Source organism: Limanda limanda, chromosome 21, assembly GCF_963576545.1.
Source record: "Limanda limanda chromosome 21, fLimLim1.1, whole genome shotgun sequence".
NCBI classification, from domain to species: domain Eukaryota; kingdom Metazoa; phylum Chordata; class Actinopteri; order Pleuronectiformes; family Pleuronectidae; genus Limanda; species Limanda limanda.
In genome coordinates, this window is record NC_083656.1 from 245,001 (window position 1) to 252,791 (window position 7,791).

The following is a 7,791-nucleotide window of genomic DNA, read 5'->3' on the forward strand; positions in this document are numbered from 1 at the left end:
AAAGAGAAAGAAGGAAGAGGAGAAGGAGGAAGAGGAGAAAGAGGAGAAGGAGGAAGAGGACGGGAAAGAGGAGGAGGAGGAGGAGTAGGAAGATGGAGGAGGAGGGGGAGGAGGAAGAAGAAGAGGAAAAAGAGGAGAAAGAGGAGGAGGAGGAGGAGGAGGAGGAGGAGGGGGAGGGGAGGAGGAGAAAGATGAGAAAGAGGGAGAGGAGGAGGAGGAAGAAGAAAAAGAAGAGGAAAAAGAGGAGAAAGACGAGGAGGAGGAGGAGGAGGAGGAAGAGGAGAAAGAGGAGAAAGAGGAAAAAGAGGAGGAGGAGGAAGAGGACGGGAAAGAGGAGGAGGAGGAGGAGGATGGGAAAGAGGAGGAGGAGGAAGAGGATGGGAAAGAGGAGGAGGAGGAGGAAGAAGAAGAGGAAGAGGAAGAGGAAGAGGAAGAGGAAGAGGAAGAGGAAGAGGAAGAGGAAGAGGAAGAGGAAGAGGAAGAGGAAGAGGAAGAGGAAGAGGAAGAGGAAGAGGAAGAGGAAGAGGACTTCAACTTAAATATAAAATACAACTTTTTTAACAGTGAGTGAACAGTGTGTTTTTTGTGCCCCTGATATATTATCAGACACCCCCCCTCCACACTCACACACTCACACACACTCACACACTCACACTCACACACACTCACACACTCACACACACACACACTCACACACTCACACACACACACACCCACACTCTGTTACACTCCTGACATTTGTCTTTCATCATCATGCAAAGGTCACCAGCCCGTCCAAACACACTGCAGCTTTATTAGCATCACATTATCACTGTGTGTGTGTGTGTGTGTGTGTGTGTGTGTGTGTGTGTGTGTGTGTGTGTGTGTGTGTGTGTGTGTGTGTGTGTGTGTGTGTGTGTGCGTGTGTGTGTGTGTGTGTGTGTGTGTGCGTGTGTGTGTGTGTCGGCATCCAAACAACAGCAGCTATGTCAGAGGTGACATTTACTCTCAGTGTCTCTTTCATAAACAGCTCTGGTTACCACAGCAACACAGTTTTTTTTGTTTTTTTTATGATTCTTTAATGTGACGTCAGGTTTTGTTTCATTAATCCTGTTTGTGTCTGTGTGTGTGTGTGTGTGTGTGTGTGTGTGTGTGTGTGTGTGTGTGTGTGTGTGTGTGAGTAACAGTGAAAAGTTTTATATATTTTAACTTTATAAGAAACAGAATCCTCTTGTTAAACTGAAGGCACACACACAAACACACAAACCCACACAGACACCCACACACACACACGCACGCAGACACACACACACACACGCACGCACACACACACACACACACACACACACAGCTGTCAGTGCTGATAGTGGCCTCCAGGGGCCTCATGGTCCTAACGAGTGTTTGAAGACTGAAACCTCTGAAACTGTCCTTCATGTGTTTATTCAGTTTGAAGAGGATGATGTGTGTGTATGTGTGTGTATGTGTGTGTGTGTCTGATAAGCAGAAACCCACACATACACATACACATACACACACAGCCTCTGTTTCAGTTTTTTCACCCTGTTCCATGTTGTCCTCACTTCCTGTTGTATTTTGAAACTGAGAAAACGTTTCCTGTTGGACTTCCTGCTGAATGGACGCTTGACCTGCTCACTTCCTGTCCCTGTGTTTGTCTCAGGGAGACCCTGTGTAAGATGGTGTACATGTCTGATCAGCTGATTCTCTTCAGTCCTCTGATCTGTGTTTTTAGACATGCTACCACTTGTACACATACAGCTTGCTACATGCTTCTAACATGTGACCATGTTGAGGAGACCATGGCTTGGACATGTATTCATTCTATTTTGATTATTGGGGTTAATGTGTTTACAGTCCGAGGTCAGCAAAGATGACACAACAATCACAATAGAGACGAGGACGTGTATCAGAGTCAGAGTGTAGATAAGTTATTGGGGTCAGAGGTCGTCTGAGGACACGCTGCCTTGCTCCAGGGCACCTGAGGCCGGTCTGACTTCCTGTTGTGATGGATGGTCACTGAAGCGACACAGAGCAGATACGGAGACGCAACCAGACAATGAGATTCCTCCTGGAGAGCGTCATCACTCATCCTCCACATATCACCACGGTAACGCCACGGTCACGCCTTCAGGCTGTGGTTGGTGTGTGTGTGTGTGTGTGTGTGTGTGTGTGTGTGTGTGTGTGTGTGTGTGTGTGTTTGTGTGTGTATGTGATGTTAGTATATAAAATATGTCCCTCTGCATGATAGATTGATCTCATTTTAACATGACACACACACACACAGTCACCATACTGTAACAACACACACTACTACACACAAACACACGCACACTAAGCCTAACACACACTGATACACTGTAGATGTGACAAACTGATAATTGAACCAATTAAAGGTCTATTACACTCAACATGCTGTCATTAACCTGAGAGAGTACACTGTGTGTGTGTGTGTGTGTGTGTGTGTGTGTGTGTGTGTGTGTGTGTGTGTGTGTGTGTGTGTGTGTGTGTGTGTGTGTGTGTGCGTCTAATGAGCTGGCCTGAAGGCAGAGTCAACATTTATGACCTCACACACACTGTCTTCCTCTTTAGTCCCTTTTGAAAAATGTCAGCTGTTATTTATTTATTATCACACACACACACACACACACATGTTTGTACTTCTATCTTAGTGAGGACACTCATTGACATAACACATTCCCAAACCTAAAACGTAACCATCCAGACTAAATACCTAACTCTATAACCTAAACCCGATTCTAATCCTAACACCAGGTCTTAACCCTCAAACAGTCCATGAAAAGTGAGGACCAGTCAAGATGTCCTCACTTTGTAGGTCTATGCTTATAATGGATCCACAAAGGAATGATTACAGGAATACACACTCACACACACAGAACTCTTGTTTTTAAACATGTTTAATAATCAATAGGGTTATATGAACCTTCAGAGAATCAATGATTGTAGATGAGAGCAGAAGAATCACAGGCAGCAGTCAAGATATTTTATTATAGATTATTATATATTATAAAGTTAAATACACTCTCATTAAAGTTAATTGATCATCACGTCGTCCAATCAGCACCGAGTCTCACACCTGAAGCTCGTCTCCATTAGAGCAGAAAGACAGGAAGTGCCGTGTGACCGGTTCTAACCGGTGCTAATGAGTCGGCTGATAATAACCACAACTCGCTAAGAATATCACGCTAATAGATCTTTGTCTGTGTGTGTGTGTGTGTGTGTGTGTGTGTGTGTGTGTGTGTGTGTTCATTAGCACCTGTTGGCCTGTTAGCTCACTGACTCGAGTTGAGAAAAACGTTGACAGTCACACTTTTTTTGGTTTCTCACACACGCTCATTTTGTTCCTCCTCGTCTATTTCCTGCTTCACACACACACACACACACACACACACACACACCGAACTCACACACACACACACACACACACACACACACACACACACACACACACTGTAGCTGTTAGATCAGTAGTCAGTTTTCAGTTGAAATTATTCACAGTTTGATCAAACAGTTTCAGGTTTTAATTCACTTTTATCACATGTTTCACACAATGTCAAGTTTCCATATGAAAATTAAAGAGAATCAAACAACGAGAATCTGACGACTGGACAACAAACGGTTTTAACACAGATAAGAATCCTTTGTGTTTCAGCCTCTCGTCCACGACAATTTGAATCCACTGAGATTTGAAACAATGGTTGTGTCACAAACCACGACTTCACCGTCTGATGACTTTACACCGAGACGTTTTCTCTGGTGCTGCTAATTAAGTTATTGTTGCAGGATTGAGACGTACAACATCAACAACAACAACAACAAAATCCCACAGTCAATTTTAAATGTTTATTTTACACTTAGCATTAATACTTTTAGTTCAGAACGTGTTGAATCTTTAAACCTCTGCTCGTATATTCATATCTGTACGACAGCTCGTTCTGTTCATGCTGCAAGCGCAATGCATGCTGGTACAATGAGTTCACTATACAGGCTGTGCAAAATGTAACTTAACTACAAGATGGCAAAGTCACTATAAACTGATGAGTGAGTGATTCGGACCACATTGTTCTTCACTGGTACATCATGTGATGTTGACACACATTTCTACACAACCAACACTAAGAAATCTGGGTGTGACAATGTGTGTGAGTGTGTGTGTGTGTGTGTGTGTGTGTGTGTGTGTGTGTGTGTGTGTGTGTGTGTGTGTGTGTGTGTGTGTGTGTGTGTGTGTGTGTGTGTGTTTATAGAACTGTTTCCTCCAGCTGTCGTCTCATAACAAGCGGCTCGTCAGCACTGTTCCTCTAATTAGCCTCATTAGCTGCCACGCTAACTCATTCATTTACACACAGACACCATGTGTAAACAATGTCATTAACTTGCTTACGGCTGTTAGCAGCATGCTACACACACGTAAACACACAGACACACACACACACAGACGCACACACACACACACACACACACATACAAACACACACACACACATACAAACACACACACACACACACACAGACGCACACACACACACACAGACACAGACACACACACACATACAAACACACACACACACAGACACACACACACACACACATACAAACACACACACACACACAGACACACACACACACACATACAAACACACACACACACACAGACACACATGCACACACACACAGACGATTTAACATGTGGAACAGATGAACTCAGATGATTCGTCAGCGCTAAACAAACTCTGATCGACCAATCACATCGTCTCAAGCTTTTCATTGAGGAGGAAACAAACATCATCACTTCATCTCTTCATCTCTTCATCTCTTCATCTCTTCATCACTTCATCTCTTCATCACTTCATCTCTTCATCACTTCATCACTTCATCATTTCATCACTTCCTCACTTCATCTCTTCATCTCTTCATCTCTTCATCTCTTCATCACTTCATGTCTTCATCTCATCATCACTTCATCACTTCATCTCTTCATCTCTTCATCACTTCATCACTTCATCTCTTCATCACTTCATCACTTCATCATTTCATCACTTCCTCACTTCATCTCTTCATCTCTTCATCTCTTCATCTCTTCATCTCTTCATCACTTTATCTCTTCATCTCATCATCACTTCATCTCTTCATCACTTCATCACTTCATCTCTTCATCACTTCATCACTTCATCTCATCATCACTTCATCACTTCATCACTTCATCACTTCATCTCTTCATCACTTCATCACTTCATCTCTTCATCACTTCATCACTTCATCATTTCATCATTTCATCACTTCATCACTTCATCTCTTCATCTCTTCATCTCATCATCACTTCATCTCTTCATCACTTCATCTCTTCATCACTTCATCACTTCATCTCTTCATCACTTCATCACTTCATCATTTCATCACTTCATCACTTCATCTCTTCATCTCTTCATCACTTCATCACTTCATCTCTTCATCTCTTCATCACTTCATCTCTTCATCACTTCATCTCTTCATCTCTTCATCATTTCATCACTTCATCACTTCATCTCTTCATCTCTTCATCTCTTCATCTCATCATCACTTCATCTCTTCATCACTTCATCTCTTCATCATTTCATCACTTCATCACTTCATCTCTTCATCTCTTCATCTCTTCATCTCATCATCACTTCATCACTTCATCACTTCATCACTTCATCTCTTCATCTCTTCATCACTTCATCTCTTCATCACTTCATCTCTTCATCTCTTCATCTCATCATCACTTCATCTCTTCATCACTTCATCTCTATAGTGAGGTTTAGGTTAGTGGGGGGGTTAGGGAATGTATTGTGTCAATGAATGTCCTCACTAATATAGATATGCAAACATATGTGTGTGTGTGTGTGTGTGTGTGTGTGAGTGAGTGTGTGTGTGTGAGTGTGTGTGAGTGTGTGTGTGTCTGTGTGTGTGTGAGTGTGTGTGTGTGTGTGTGTGTGAGTGTGTGCGGCAGCTGATCACAGTGTTAACATGTAAACTGGTTTAATCAAAGCCCTGCAGGAGGTAAGAGAGAGAAGACAAGGCTAATTAAGAGAAGACTCACTTTATCATCGTCACTCTCACACACACACACACCGATCACACACACACACACACAATCACACAAAGTATCGTGTCAGCCATCAAGGCAATTAGGGAGGCAGGGGGCGAGCAAGCACTGGAAAGCTGGACACCTAAACAGAGAGAGAGAAATTGTGTGTCAGTTTTAATGTTAATTAGTACGTGTGTGTGTGTGTGTGGCTACATTGGAGAACTGATGATGTCACAGTGATGAGACAATACTGTCGACGCCAGCATGAGTGAAGAAACATCAACACAGACCCTTACCTGTCTGTCTGTACCTGTCTGTCAGACACACACCTGTCTGTCTGTACCTGTCTGTCAGACACACACCTGTCTGTCTGTACCTGTCTGTCAGACACACACCTGTCTGTCTGTACCTGTCTGTCAGACAGGTACAGACAGACAGGTAAACGGACAACTGTCAGTCTTCACCATCATCCTCCTCTGACAAGCATACCAATCATTCTGAGACACTGTGTGTGTGTGTGTGTGTGTGTGTGTGTGTGTGTGTGTGTGTGTGTGTGTGTGTGTGTGTGTGTGTGTGTGTGTGTGTCAGGGGAGTTGAAGCAGACAGTTGAATATCATCAGTATTCAGAGACAGACGACTCGTTCCTCCGCAGTTATTTCCTTCAACATCTCTCAATACACACACACACACACACACACACACACACACACACACACACACACACACACACATTTAAATACAATAAATAAATAAACATCATGATGGTGATCACTAGCAACATCAGCACCTTCAGACGCAGTACTCCACAGTACTACAGTACTCTACAATACCACAGTACTCTACAATACTATATGAGTCTACAGTACTACAGTATTCCATAGTACTCCATAGTACTGAGCAGGACTACAGTACTCCACAGTACTCTACAGTACTACAGTACTCCACACTAGTTCAAATACACCAACTGAACGTCCTCGTGGTTCAAACATTATTTCGTCGGAGGTGAAGACAGCAGCTGCCTCTTCCTCTTCTTCTTCTACTGTTCTGTCTCTACTTCCTGTGATTGGTCCAAACTCTCCAACAAAGTGTTTTCACACCTGATGTTCAGGTTCAGACTGAACTGAAGAGTCTGAAGCTCAGAACCCAACCAGGTGTGAACGGTTTCCGAGTTTTTATTCAGTATCACAGTGATCAACAACAACAGCCACATGTAAGTGTCTTCCTCTTCCTCTTCCTCTTCCTCTTCCTCTTCCTCTTCCTCTTCCTCTTCCTCTTCCTCTTCCTCTTCCTCTTCCTCTTCCTCTTCCTCTTCCTCTTCCTCTTCCTCTTCCTCTTCCTCTTCCTCTTCCTGATGCAGCTCTGAATATTAAAACACCCCCACCCCAGTGACCAATGTCTTTAAATGTACCTTCCCCTCCCCTCCCCCCACCAGCCCATCCTACAACCTCTGCTGATCCAGTTGTTGCCATGGCGATGACAATCCTCTGGTGATTAGTGTTAATTGTTACCATGGCAACACTATCAGTACAAGTATAATCATGTGTCAGAAAGTGAGAAAAGGAGACAACGTCCAACTGTGGTCTGATGTCCTCCTGATGGTTCCTCTCTGTCTCTGATGTCCTCCTGATGATCTCTCTGTCTCTGATGTCCTCCTGGTGGTTCCTCTCTGTCTCTGATGTCCTCCTGATGATCTCTCTGTCTCTGATGTCCACCTGATGGTTCCTCTCTCTC